This window comes from Lissotriton vulgaris, chromosome 3_1, assembly GCF_964263255.1.
Source record: "Lissotriton vulgaris chromosome 3_1, aLisVul1.2, whole genome shotgun sequence".
In the NCBI taxonomy this organism is placed as follows: domain Eukaryota; kingdom Metazoa; phylum Chordata; class Amphibia; order Caudata; family Salamandridae; genus Lissotriton; species Lissotriton vulgaris.
The window spans coordinates 1,754,914,475-1,754,930,397 of NC_141689.1; positions in this window are offsets into that span (position 1 = coordinate 1,754,914,475).

Below are 15,923 nucleotides of genomic sequence, written 5' to 3' on the forward strand. Positions count from 1 at the left end.
AGGTTGTCCCTGTTAATGTCCGTACTCCCTGCGACATGCTCATCCCAGTCAGAGACAGTGCTGTTCCGGGCCGCTTTTGCATTAGCATTCCATGGGGCTATGCGGGTAAGCGAGCTGGTAGCGAAGAATAAGCAGGATACGGGGGGAGGTCTGTGTCGAGAACACATTTTGATCTAGGGTGATTCAATGGTAGTCACAATAGCCAGGTCCAAAACCGATCAGGGAGCTATCGGGGACAGTATTGTTGTCCAGCGCATTCAAGGGTCCCCCATGTGCCCAGTGAAATGCGTGGAGGAATATTTAGCGCAAAGGGCGGTATCGTGGGGGGGAAGCTTGCTGAGACACACCAACGCCACCCCACTGACTAGGTTTCAGTTTCAGTGGGTGCTAACAATGGCAATCGCGGCAGCAGGCTTGGACCCGAGCGATTTTGGGACCCATTCCTTCCGGATAGGGGCTGCTACAGAGGCTACAGCCAGGGGTCTGAGTGTTGAAAAAGTGAAACAATTAGGACGTTGGTCCTCGAACTGTTATAAAAGGTATGTGCGGTTGCACATGTTGTGAAGCCAATGTCATGCACTCACGCTTCTTGTTTTCTGTTTGGTTTACAGTTTCGCGAGCAGGCTTTGCGGGGCGGACTGTGCAGTTGACCCGACACCTGGGGACCAGCGGTCAAAGATCACCGGCTGAGGGAAGAGTGGTGTGGGTCGTTGGCCACTCATACGTGAGGCGTGCCGGGGACGTATTCAAAGCAGGTGACATGATTCACGTGGCTGGGGAATACGGGTACAGGGTGACCTTCCACGGAAGGGGCGGGCTCTGTATTGACCAATTTCAATGTTTTATTGAGGGACTGTTAGGGCGGACAAGGTCACCGCCGTCTGTAATCATAGTACACCTGGGAGGCAATGATTTGGTGACCATTGGTCGACGAGTACTACTCGAGCGAATTCTATCCACTGTTAGTTGGTTGGCGAGAAGGGTTCCAGGGTGCACGATAGCATGGTCACACATGATTCCCAGGAAGGTGTGGCGGGGGGCCCTCTCTGTGACAGCTTTGAATCATTCAGTAAAGAAAGTCAATAACAAACTTAGTAGGTTGTTTCGCTCAGGACAGTTGCATTGTATTCCACATGGATGTATTCGGGGGGACCACATGTATCTCGAAGATGGGGTCCATTTGTCCCGGGAGGGGAATGTCTTACTCATAGGAGACTTCATAGCATGGTTAAGGGGTTTGTGAATCCATGACCTTTAGTAGGAGTTGTGGGGGGTCCGGATAGCCGGTCAACTATCCGGCCTGTGGCGGTAAGGTCATGATCGGTGAGCAGTAATTTGAAGATCCCTAGAGGTGGGGCGCCACCCATTATGGATGGGAGCGCCCGGGGGGAGGCGGCCATTGGCCCCTCACACGGGGAGGCGGCACCCTCTAAGTATGGGGTCGCCTAAAGGGAAGGCGGTCATAGGCCCCTCCCAGGGGAGGAGGCGGCTACGGGCCCCTCCTATGAATTTCCCGGGGCCAGGACATCCGCGACGGCGGATGTGGTAAGCAGTGTGGGGTGGGAGGGGGGTCTACGCTACCTTCTAGACACCTCACACGAGTCCTCGGACGACCACTAAGATGGCGTCGAGTTAAATAAGGGGCCCCCGCTAAGACAAGGGAAATTGGAAGTTGGCACAGAGGTACAGTCCTCTGTGCGCCCGCCCTTCACAAGTGAGGGGGGAGTTCTGGTATTAGGGATCTGACACCGGTTACGACCTTGCCGTTGGCCCGTAATGTTAGGATGTACATTTTTTATTTAGAGAGTATGCATTTGCAGGATGTTTAGACTCGGCTAGGAGAACCTTTGTATTAGAGATTTGTTAAGGTTAGCCAATAAACATTGTAATGTATAAATGAAAATTGTACATGATATGAAACTGTTATTTTAATGTTTTAATTTTGTTTCATATTTTAATAAATACGGCCGGGAGGGTAACTCCCTCCCGCCTTCCAAAAGTTCAAGAACTGTGTCCGTCTTCCCATCCTTGGGGAATTGTGTTGGGAGGGGGTGACAGGCATCCCGGCAATATGGAAAGGGGCGACCATTCGGTCCCCCCGAACGTATGGTAGGGGGCCCGGATCCCCCCGGGAAGCCATTTTGGGCAGGAGGCGTGTCTCGGCTGGTATGCCCGAAGCGGCGTAGCCGGGGCGCGCCTTTTTCCCGCCCAAGAGGGGTTGTCCTAGACACCTACACCGTTGGCCACGCCCTGTAGGCAGACCGGAGGAGGGTACACGCCCTCCCGAAGAAGAATAAAATGAGCAACAATCCAAAGATGCATCCTCTTGTTCCTGTGCTTGGAAGCTGCACCCCCTCGTTGCACGTGAGCCCTAGGCGGAACAAGGAGCCAATTTTGACCCACCCACCAGCCCCTGATGGCAACGATTAGTATTGCAATTCAGTTGATTTACGGTGATAATATCTATTTTTTCCAGGGTTTTTATGTGTAATAAAGTTTGGATTGTTTTCTAAGGCAATAAAATGATTTGCTTCGTAGCATGTTTTCTCACTCAAATTAAGCGGAGTATCACAGTCTAGTTTAACGATGTGTTACATGTGTAGATAAAGGTTTACATTGCGAATGTCCAGTTTAACTGCTTTTCCGCTCTTCATTAGGTTCAAAACGTCGTATTTATTTTGGTCGGGCGGTAAGGTCATGATCGGTGAGCAGTAATTTGAAGATCCCTAGAGGTGGGGCGCCACCCATTATGGATGGGACCGCCCGGGGGGAGGCGGCCATTGGCCCCTCACACGGGGAGGCGGCACCCTCTAAGTATGGGGTCGCCTAAAGGGAAGGCGGTCATAGGCCCCTCCCAGGGGAGGAGGTGGCTACGGGCCCCTCCTACGAATTTCCCGGGGCCAGGACATCCGCGACGGCGGATGTGGTAAGCAGTGTGGGGTGGGGGGGGTCTACGCTACCTTCTAGACACCTCACACGAGTCCTCGGACGACCACTAAGATGGCATCGAGTTAAATAAGGGGCCCCCGCTAAGACAAGGGAAATTGGAAGTTGGCACAGAGGTACAGTCCTCTGTGCGCCCGCCCCTCACAAGTGAGGGGGGAGTTCTGGTATTAGGGATCTTACACCGGTTACGACCTTGCCGTTGGCCCGTAATGTTAGGATGTACATTTTTCATTTAGAGAGTATGCATTTGCAGGATGTTTAGACTCGGCTAGGAGAACCTTTGTATTAGAGATTTGTTAAGGTTAGCCAATAAACATCGTAATGTATAAATGAAAATTGTACATGATATGAAACTGTTATTTTAATGTTTTAATTTTGTTTCATATTTTAATAAATACGGCCGGGAGGGTAACTCCCTCCCGCCTTCCAAAAGTTCAAGAACTGTGTCCGTCTTCCCATCCTTGGGGAATTGTGTTGGGAGGGGGTGACAGGCATCCCGGCCATAAGTCATTAGCACATTGTCCAAAGATTACACTGAAAGTAAGTGGTTGTTCGATACCTTTTATCGTCGACAGTGGTGCATTAATAAACATTATGCCTGAGAAGAAATACAACAAACTATCTCCCTTGCTGCAACTTACAACATCAAAAACCAAAGTATATTCTTGGGCTGCATCAACGCCTTTAAAAGGTCAAGCAACAATGAAACAATGAAAACAAAAGTGCAAGGGCCCATATATGTGCTTCAGGACACTTAGTCAAGTGTCTCTCTACTCTCTTTCAGCACAGTCGCTGATATGGGACTGATTTTTTGTGAGTAACAACATGAATGCTCACCATGAAATCGATAGTCAGTTTCCTTTGTTATTTCATGGTTTACGATAACTTAAGACTATGAAAGTAAAGTTGCATATTAATGAGGATGTCCATCATGTTGCTCAGAGACATACAAATTGATTTTCATTTGCAAGAAGTTGTTGAAAAATAATTTGAAGCGTTACTTAAGCATGACATTATTGAGCATTCAACTGGTCCACTGACATGGGTTACTCCCATAGCTGTAGTGCCTAAAAAGGACAATGAAGGATCTGTAATTGAATGAGAACGACATCCAGGTCCACATATTGCTGACATCATAATGAAATTAAATGGTGCAGAGGTTTTCACATACCTAGATCTAAAAAAAGGTTACCATCAGTTAGAACTTGAAAAACTTGCAGGTACGTTACAACCTTTTTTATACACGTTTGTCTGTTTTGATACAAAAGACAAAATTTGGCTGTGTCATCCACTACCTAACAGTTGCAAAATGTAATTCGATGTTATGAATGTGTTCAATGATATATTGGTTTTTAGAGCTACACAAAAAGAACATGATAAAGCTCTTACACAAGTTTGTTGTTTGCTTCCTGTAGCAGGCTTGACTTTAAATACAGACAAGTATGAGTTCCGTATGACAAAACTAAAATTCTTTGTCCAACTCTTTCTGATGGGGGTATGACACCAGATCCTGCCAAAATACAAGCGTTGTCCAATGCTGATCCCCCACAAGATGTTTCAAAGGTTTTTTGGCATAGCCAGTTACTGTTCCAAATACCTACAACATTTTGCCAGATAAAAGCTCAGTTGGGAGACTTGATGTAAAAGAATGCTTTTTTTCATTTGTCACATGAATGTGATAAAAGCTTTAAAAGAATTAAGCAAGCCATTGAGAATGCTACAGAAATGGTGTATTTTAATCTTAAACATCATACAGAGGTGGTTGTTGCCGCGTATCCCTGTCTGGTTAGGCGCTATCCGTGCATGGCACAGCGGCCAAGCTAATACTCGAAGGCATTTGTGGCATAAGCAAGTAGAAGTTTGTCTCATACAGATCTTGCTTACTCACAACCTGAACAAAAAGCTTAGATGTGGTCAGAACTTGTGAGCATTTCAATGTCTTCCTGTAGAGAAAGCCTTTTATACTAGTATCAGATCATCAAGCTTTACTGACTATATGTCGCAATCCAAAGATCAAAATGTCTCCTTGCATTGAAGGATTGGGACTACGGTTACAAGAGTATAATTACAGCATTGAGCGTCATCCAGGGAAAGATCAGAACCTTGCTGACTACTTTTCTGGAGTACCTATACAACGTGTGGGTACTCCCTCCAAGAGTCCTATATCAATTTCATTGTAAAATCAAACATACCGGCTGTAATTTCATGCGCCCAGATTATCACTGCCGTGAACCATGATAGTGCAATGTTAAAGATGAAGAATATAATTGTACATCAGTTGTGGAACCAACACCCTTGATTGCTTACCAGTGATAGTGAACAATAAAAATACAAAAATGTCAAGGATGAACTGTCTTGCTCGTGAATTCTGTTTCTGGAGAGTCTGAGACAGAAATTAATTAAAGTGGCCCATGGGGGACATTTTGGCTTTGTTGCCACAAAGTGAGCTCTCCGAGACCATCTATGCAACCGCCCTTCTACAAAAACTATTCACCACACTTTGAGCATGTCAGAACTCCCAAAGTCCCAAAGCATGCAATGGAGAGAATAGCCTTTGACTTTTTCGGGCCAGTCTACAATGGACATCACCTACTGGTGATTATGAACGAGTGTTCATGATTTCCATTAAGTGAAAATCTTTCATCTACTACACAAGAACAAATCATTGAAAGACTAAATGGCATCTTTGTGACATGGGGTGTTCTAGCCATAGTGAAGTCTGACAATGGCCTGTATTTCAATAGTTGAGAGTTTAAAGATTTCTGAACATTTGAATATTAAGCATCAGAAGAGCACACCTTTGTGGCTGCAGGGCAGCAGACTTGTTGAGCAGTTTATGAGTAAACTACAGGTAGTGTGCAGCATGCTAATCTTGAAAAGCTTGATTTGAAAACTGTTGAATTATACTTTGAAAGCCTATTTTTTGATACCGCACTGAACCACAGGTGAAAGTCCTGCGACATCGATGTTCGGGAGACCAATGGAAACAAATTGGCTCAATTGACCAATCAAAAAAGACGGACGAGAAAGCACCTCGTGAGAAAGACTTGGTGAACAAACAAAAAATGGAAAAACATATGCTGACCAAAGACGACTTGTGAAGAATATTATCTTTAGGATCGGAGATCGAGTGCTCGCACCACAGATGTGAGGAAGGAAATCTGATGCTTAATTTGATGCAGAACCTTTTCAAGTGGTGTCTACCAAGGGACACATTGTGACTGTCCAGCGCCTTGGGAAGTCTATTACCAGAGACTCTTCTCACTTTGTTCCCTTTGACGAACCATTCATCAGATCTAACTTTTGAAGCAGAAACTGGGTCTGAACCATCAGTGACTGCTGTTACCTTTACACTGCTAATACAGATACTGGACATGGGTAAGGTCAGTTTCCAGTTTCCGAGAACAAGTTTAGGTCGAAAAATTAAAGCTCCAAAAAGATTGACTGAAGAGATTTAATTGAATATGTCTATCTTTATATATATTTTGTTTAAAAAATATTTAACAGAAAGGGAGATGTCGGGTCTTGGGAGTTAGAAATGATGAAACCATTTTGGCTCCTGAGGGACTCTGTAGAACTGTGACATAGTTAATGGAGCAGAAAGCATTGAAGTCTGGTTTCATATGTTGAGTTTGCAGTTACACGCAGATGAATAAAGACATGTCAAACTAAGCTCTGTGTGTGGTGTAGTCATTGACATGTGTGGTATAGTCATTGGCGGGTACCCAGGCTGGGGAGGAGGCTACAACTAGTGACGAGTTAGGGGATACATAACGACAGTGCTCTCCCAAGAAGTTTGCCATGATCCAAGCAAACTGCTTGTGCATGTCAGGTATGTTCAGTTGAAGTATGCTACTGAAGTTTTATGTATATGGAGTCAAAGCGCAACTCCAGCCGCTGTAAAGAGGGTAAAAACAACTAAAGCATTGCAAAGAAATCTACAAATTAGTGATTGAGAACATGCTGGTAAAACTGTACATGAAGAAACCGCGCTGCTACTCAATATACAGTCATATCTAGAATGGAGTGTTAAAGCTAAAGGTGGGCGGAACCAGTTTTAGAAAGAGCAGCAAGTTACAAGATAACGTGGTAATCAGAAGCACTGCGAGGTAAAAAGATCAACCAGGAGGACGCTATAAATTACAATTACTTTTTTGTCAACAGCAATATGATTTCTGTTTTGAATGTGTTTTTTTCCTATATTAGTAACAAGGCTGAAAAAGCCTACTAAAATGTGGCTTTGGAAAGTTTGAGCTAGAGTTGAACAAAGTTCCAAATGCTGCTCTCAACCTTTGGCATGGCTGGCATAGGTTTGACAATTTCCTGCTTAGCAAACCAAGGGGCATTTTTACTAACCCTGGGCGAAGTATTACGCTCCGCTCAAGTAGTTTGCGAAGTTTGCACTAGTTCACCCTAAGCGAATTGCACGTAGCACAGTGCAAACACACGTAGTGTAGCACAGGGGTCATTTTTTGCTTGCTCGCGGTCCTCAAAGTCAAGCTGGCGACCGCGAGCGAGCAAAATGACATTCCGTCGAGACTTATTCCTCGTTGCGATCAGCAACATCAAGTTGCCGATCGCGAGCATGGAAAATAAACCTGCTGGCGAGATTCTCAACGCGGGGAGGTCAGATTTCTCATTGCGTGTGTCGCGTATGCTCGCGACCGCTCCCGATGAGAAACTCCTAGTCCGCGTTGAGAAAGCTGCCACGCTAGTAGAAACCTACTCGTGCGGCAGAAAACGACTGCTTGCACTGTGCAAGATGCGGTTTGCACCAATTGCACAGTGCGGACAAGCATCCAGCATTTTGCAATCAGTGCAAACAGCATTTTGCACAGTGCACTACGCACTTCGCATAGCTACGCGTATCGCTACTAAGCGAACTACGCCCAGGGTTTAGTTTTTACAAGTCCTTTTTCCCATATTAAAAGGCAGGCACACACGGCAAAAGGAGTATGTAAATAAGCCCCGAAAAAACTCACCATGCTTTTAATTGACGCTTTCTAGGACTATTTCTGAAAGAAACCTTTTAGAGTGGTGAGAACCAATGGGGCATATTACCAACGAGTAGCGATATTTATCGCTAACTAGGCTTTGCAACAATTTTTCTATCGCTAAGCATCGCCGGAAATTATTGCTGAGATAACTTGCTATTAGCAACGTTTATCTCCAAAGCGATAATTTTTCCGGTGATAGCGTGAATATTGCTGAGAATACAGCGATATTCACGCATTAGCGACAAAATGCTCTTAGCCATGATATCCACGTCCCATTGGATAACATGGCTAAGAACTGGTCTGAACAGGCGTTAGTTTTTGGCGATAGCGGGAATATTTCCATCGCTACGCCCGCCTTGCTAATAGGCGATAGCGACTTTAGCGACTGCTTTCAGTCGCTAACAGGTTGGGTAGTGATAAATATCGCTGACATGCAAAGCGGGCCCCAAACCTCTCGCTATCGCCTAAAAGCTGTCGCTAACATCAGTTAGCGACAGCTTGCTAATAGAGCAATAGAATTATCGCCGCTTAGCGGCCGAAAACGGCCGCTAAACTAGCGATAGTTGCCTATCGCCCCCCTTGTTAATATGCCCCAATATTCGTAAAATTCTACTTACCTAGTCTGAGCATGTTTTACATTTGAATGGGCATTCTAAGGAAATCCCAGTGTGTTCATTTAAATTACAGCAAACATTTTTAGTACCAGTCATAATACCGGCAAAAAAAGAAGCAAATAAAGCCAAGAACATTACTACTGACAAAAAAGTTAAAGTAAATCGGCCCCACTTTCAATACATGCAAATTAGCACCATCTAGGTGCGCTTAGGGCAGCGGACAGACAGTGTAAGTATATACTGTAAGAAAACAACACTGGGGGCCAGTTTGCCCATGCCATTAAATAAACTCTGCTACACCTTTACGAGTACATCTCATTGGTGGTTTCTGAGTGTTTTTGTTTTAGGCATCTCGCCTCCCTCCTGAAGCTCAACAAATGCTTCAGTGGCTCTCTGCCTTTGATGTTTACTGATCCCCCTTTATCTCTTCTTATCAAAGGAAGACTGTAGCCTTTTGAGCTCCATGCCCACTGCCTGCCAAGCTCATGCTCCATTCGGTCTGTCAGAAAGTATGAAATATTTGGAAAATGTGTTGTATTTGGAGTCTCCGCTATAGTGGATGTTTTCTTCAACGTAGATAAATGTGTCTCTGACTGCTTTATGACTGCAAGATAACATCATTCGAAAATTCCAGGAAAAATAACTTTACCATACGGTCCCTTCAGCCTAGTTTGTTAATATCGTAAACCCAGTATAATCAGAACACGTTTAATGTGAAAATTACCAGGCGATGGTAAGAAAATAAAATGTTCCCTACCAACCACATCCAACTGATTGAGAATAACAAGAAAGGGACCCAAGGCCCCCTGTTGATCTAACAATTACATCAAAAAGATTCAAAAAAATCTCTCCATCATCCAAGCCTTGATGTCAGCGTCCTACTTGAAGTTCAACCCTTACAAAACCGAATATGTCTTGATCACTAAAGACAAACAAGCATAAGTACAATCAGCTCACTAACAAGGCATGCATCTTGGATTCCATATTGACAGTAGCCTCAGTTTCTAAACCAGCATTGCAAAGAATAACTCGAAAGCCTGGGCATAAGCTCTGCCTTCTCTGGAAAATCAAAGCATACATCCCCAAGCTTGACCTCAAAGGAGGATCTAGGCCCTAAACTGCAAGGCCATGTTTGCCGGCACTCCAGACATTGACAAAACACCACAAAACAGCATCCTTCGAGTAGCCGTGGACTCGGATGAGGAAACATGTTAAAAATAATTGAAAACACTCTTATTCAGAGCCTAGGGATGATGTTTTGGGGGCAAACTTTTCCATGTAATGCTTTTTGGGAAGCCCATTAAAAGCGCCAGGACACTCCTTGGAGTAGATGTGCGGTATAGAAATTACTTCATTCATTCATCTAGGGAATGGAAAATTGTAAATCGATTATCTTCCCACTCCATTAACTACCCTGCCTTACCCTAAATGCCTGAAACACCTTTGAGATATGCTACATCATATTCAGGCTTACCACTGCTAAAACATTATCCTATCCAGGAGAGGTGATCAAGATTTCTACTGATAAACACACCAAATATAACAAAGACAATGCAGTCTTGAAACAAAGGAACATCTCATCCACAAGTACACATAGTGACTGCTTAGCCAGCCAGGGGCCATTGAAGCGACTCTCCCATTGGGGAAAAATCCTAATTAACAACCTAAAGCATTCTCGTGGTCCTAGCATTGTGCTCAATAAATTAAGCATTTGGCCCTAATCTACAACGATTTGTGCCCTGAGTGATATGACCTACTCTTGCAGTACTACTGGCTTTCTCCTGAATGTAATTCCTCTCAACATTTTGTAGCAGCTTGGTGGGTGACACATTTCATTTTAGCATGAGATTCCGGGTTTGTTTTCTTTAAACCAAAGTATGACATTGACTTGCTGTGAATGGTTAACACCTGAAATGCCACAGCCGGCCTCTCAATAATAAAAAAATGTAGGGTAAAATGTTAGTGGGAGCAATATGTGCTGAATATTTTGCCTAGTGGAACAATCTGCTGCCCTTGGATCCTCAGAGTTAGTATCAAAGCTTTGGCACATCTTGTCATTCTAGATGAATTGCATAGCCCTGTTTGTCTGTGAATGTATTTTCCTGGTGTTAATGTGAAATAACTCAAATTCCCACCCATCTTCCCAGCAATAAAAAGAAGCTTAGGCTGAAATGCCAGAGCCGGAGATTTGGCTTAAGAGGTCAGCTGCTGGCTTTAAAACCAAGGGGCATATTACCAAGGGCATTATCGCCGCATTAGCGTGACTTTTTCCCACTAATGCGGCGATAATTTTATCGCCCTATTACCAAGCTGTCGCTAACACCAGTTAGCAACAGCTTGTAGGCGATAGCGGGCATTTAGGGGCCCACTTTGCATGTCAGCGATAATTATCGCTAATGACATGCAAAGTGGGTGTGCCAAGATGTTAGCGACTGAAAACAGTCGCTAACATCTCTAACTCCTATTAACAACTTTTGGAAATATTCGCGCTAAGTGCGAATATCTCCAAACGCTAACGCCTGCTAAAAGCAGTTCTTAGCCGTGTTATCCAATGGATGGTGGATAACATGGCTAAGAGCATTGTCACGATAATGCATGAATATCGCAGATTTTTCAGCGATATTCATGCATTTCGCAGGATTTTTACCGCTTTTGAGATAAACCTTGATAATATCAAGGTATCTCAGCGGTAAAAATCCTCGGTGCTCGGCGATATTTTTTTCCCGCTAACCAAGCAATAGCGATAATTATCGCTATTGTTTGGTAATATGCCCCCAAGTGATTTAGGATCCAATCCTAGCTCTGTCACATCCTCTTATTTGCTTAATATCTGTGTGCTTAATTGAGTGAATGCCTTATGTGTTTGTCCTGCTGTTTCTGTACTTTGTTGTTGTGTGCAGAAAGAGGGACTGAATCCCGCTCATAGCTTCCTCTGTGTTTTCTGCTGTAGAGGTGGGCAAACAATTAAAATAAGGACTTCACGTAGGAATGAACTAGTGTACCAATCCTGCTGGTCCACCACCATAGATGAAAGGGCATGCGCTTGAATGATGGGGACTACAGTTACAAGAGTATGTAACAAAGGGAAAATCATGTGCTATCCACCAAAGTTGTGTTGAAAGGTGTGTAATTTTAAGGGAACTGCAGTCGAAGGCCATGACTGCTTTGTTAAAGTGCTTTCTAGGACTAGTAGATATTCAATATATTTGGCCTAGAATTAAATCATAGGAGCCTGATTCACAGAGAGTGTTGTCGGAGTAAGGGTGACTTTCACTTGTAGTACTCTTAGCTTAGTCATGACATTCAAGAGAAAGCCAGGAATATTTCTAGAATGGAGCATTTGAAGTGTAAGCAACAGCAAAAGGGCCTCATTACGATGTCCGACGGAGTTTCCTCTACCCAACACCGTCTCGGTAAAGGTACCGACCAACACCCGGTCAGCGGTCCCGACCAACTAATTACTCCTATACTTTACAATCAGAGCATGCATTCTGGCTGGAATGCATCCTCCCATTGTAAAAATTAAAGGTGCAGTTCATCCCTGCACCCCGTGGCTGGCACCTCAAGGTGCCCCCAACGGGATGCAGCGATTGACAGAAGGGCACCATATGTGCTACCTCAGCCTACAACCGGAGGCCGTGCACCCCTGCGGGCCCGGCTGGGGGCCCCCAAAGTTTGGTTCCGACAGCCTTTCTGTGTCAGAAAGGCCGGCACTGAAAGGTTGTCTCACCCGACATCGCAATCACTCGGGCAGAAAGAGCTTTCCAACTGGCGCACTCGCTCTCCAAGCCTGTCGAAAACCAGTCAGAATGACCGGTTCCATTCCTTTCCAACCGCATCCATCATAATGGGTCGGTCAGAAAGGAATCCGACCGGCTGATTACTATGTAGTCAAAATAGCTCCAACCGCATAGTAATCGGTCCCTTAATGTTTGGGAATCGGACCCTACGTGGCTAAAGATCTATTATCTTAACATATGCATGTGTAAATCTATGAGTCTTTGAAAAATATACCCTGATTTCTTATTCAACGCAAAATTCTAAGGTAACGCCCAGCAGTGTTAATTAGTTAAGTTACCACAAGAAATTGCCAGTGGATTTATCTGGCCTGTGGACAAGATGGGCAGTAACTCACTATTGAGGTATCACTAATATATTATGCAGACATTTCCCAAGTTCTTAAAAAATAGTCTATTCCTTTCCATAAGCAAAGAGACTATATGCAAGAACTGCCATGGTAATACCGTGGAAATGCTGTCACTGGTTGAAATCTCCAGCAAAGTTAATTATGTGCAGTTACATATTTAGCTTAAGGTTAAACCATTCCAGCAGACCACAGAATAAAGTGCGCACTGACTTTTAACTGTGAGTTTAAAAGTTTTATAGCCACCTGAGTGTAAATTAAACACACGTCACTGAGACATGTGACTGTAGGTGCTTGACTGCTGAATGTTGCTGAGTCGTCATTGTTTCTGGTGTTACTAATACTAAAGGAACTCTTGTAAAGTAGCCTGCTGCGAGACACGGTGAGAGCTGTCTTTCACTGGGACGATTCTCTATTGTAAAATCGGCTGAGATTGAGAACAGGAATTAGGAAGTAATATAAACAACATAGACCAGTAAAACGATATGCAGGAACGGATAAAAAGACAGAAAAATTAATACAACACTTATTAAAATCAATATTTTCAACATGATATGAGCAAAACAATGTTTTCTCAGACTCGGTGGAATAACAGGGTGGGATTCACTCCAGCACCACAAAAAGTTTTCGAGAATACATTGATAAAACCTATCTCTCTGGTGGAGACACAGGACTCAAGTGGAAAGCCTTCCCAGAAAGAAATGATCCTTTCAGGAAATTGCCTACAGGGATTTGGAGGGAAGCTTTTGCCCTTTGTTTGCATTGAAAACAAGAGCGATAGAAACTGATTGCTATCACTGTGTCACATTCACTGTGCCCGAATAATATTTGGATGTGGGATTTAGCTCACCTTGTTTATTAAGCGAGTGCAGCGTATGTTGAGTAGTGTAAGCTGCTGCGAGCACCAAGACTGATATAAAAAGACATGTTGAAACATTACAAACTGTCAGATGGAAAGCTTGATCAGTGAATATGGATGCATACAATATCAAAGCACATAAATATCCCAAAATAAATATTGTTAGCAAAAATATTGGCTTCCTATGCTTAACTAGTAAAACCACAAATATCTAGAACACAAATATTGTTTTTAAAAATAGAAATGTTTACTTTTAGCAAAAACACAAATATAAGAAACAAAAATAAAGTCACCTTTAATAAACATATATGTTAAAAATATCAATTCACTTAATATCTACTACAATATTATCGCCAAAATAATTACAATATCATTAAAACCATGAAAAAACACTATTTACATAACATTATCTAAAATAAACCATTTTATACACATGTTTAAATAAAAAATAAGTATATTTCATCAACAAAATATTTACAATTCACCCCAAAGACACAGACAACAAAATTCCTAATAATATAACAAAAGTCAAATATGCCCTTTAAGTACAAACAGTTATACTCCAAATTAAATATTAATGCGCACACACACACACACAGATATATCAACACCTTAGTCCACTCTGATAAGCAAACACCAGGACAACTTCAAGATGCTCATATTGTTTATTCAAAACGTGCTTACATTACCAAAATATTTACAATTCACCCCAAAAACATATATAACTAAATTTGTAATAATATATCAAAGCTCAAATATGGCCATTGATTACAAACAGATATACTTCAACTTAAATATTAATACACACATACATATAGTATATACATATGTGTTAATGCATGTGTGTGTGTATATACATAGATATATGCCTCCATCTATATATAGAGAAAGCTATAGATAGGCAAACTGTGGTGACTTGCTGTACTTTGTCATTGATTCTGTCCCTAGTCACATCAAGGGTGGCAATAGGGAGCTTAAATTGCGCAGGCTCAAGTCCCAGTACATTATTTTTGCTTAACAGCAGGATCCCTAAAGGTCTCAACTCAGACAAAGAAATGTACATTCATTTTTAACAACCATTTTGCCATGAACTTTTCTATCTCTTCCCGCATCTTTTCAGCCCAGTGCTAGTGCTTTTAGCCACATGCAGAATGTTTTCTGCAGGTCACTTTAAGTTATGAATACCCACTTGGGTTGGCTTTGAGGTTCAATATTCACTTCATGGACTCACCATCACTGTTTAAATTAGTTTGCATTTAGAGAATTTTAGAGGCTTGGCTGGTATGTCCTTTCTTTGATTTTCAAATTTACCTTATCAGAGGGCACAACATAATGGCCAACAGCTATTTTGGAACGTAATAAGATCACTCATGTGGATTGTAACCACCCAATTGGGAATGATGACATATACATATATATATATATATTTATATATATATATATATATATATATATATATATATATATATATATATATATATATATATATATATATATATATATATATATATATATATATATATTACCTACTGGCGGTCGCCAGTAGGTATATATAGTTAGGATTTTTTCTCTATGGAACTTTTGAAAATTCTATGTCTAATAACTTTGGCGTTTGTGGACGGAATCGGCTGAAACTTTCAGGAAAATGGCACATTCTGTTTCTGAGCAGCCCCTGAAAATTTGGGGGGGTTCCGTCAAGGAGGGGCCGAGAAAAAGGGGGGTCCCAAAACGCGTTTTTCCCATTCATTTTTCCATAGGGACTTTGGCCTCACTTTTAGCTCGAACGGCTGAATGGATATATACGAAACTTGGCAAAATTATAGGGACTGTTAGCCCGATGTGCCTTTGCTGGGTCTCAATATATGTGCTCCAGTGGATTTTGAGAAATTAACGTTTAAAAAAACAGATATATCTGTGACAGCGTCCCAGATAGCGCACCAGATCGCGTACTTTTCGCGTTACGGAGCTTTGCGTAGCGAAGCTGATTGGCTCTCCGGTGTCTGTCAACATTCTGGTGCGGCCTCCATCTTGTCTCTCGGTAGGATCGAGAGACAAGAGGAGGAGAAAAACGAAGGGGGAATTTAATGAAAGGGGGCAAGGTAGATCCTTCTTGACCCCCTAGGAATGATGTTGGGGTTATTAAAGGGTCCCGTGGGGCAAATAATTAAAATTAGATTTTTCGCGGTAGAAGCGCTTCTCGGTTCGTGAACCGGGTCGCAAACTGGTAGTGAAACGTGAATTCGCCATTTTGTGTTTCGATTTAATTCAATTACTAGGTATAAGGGGGTACGGGAGACGTATCCTGACCCCTTATGTTTTCTGAGGGTGGCTGAGGAGGCTCGTATATGTTGATACATGTCTTC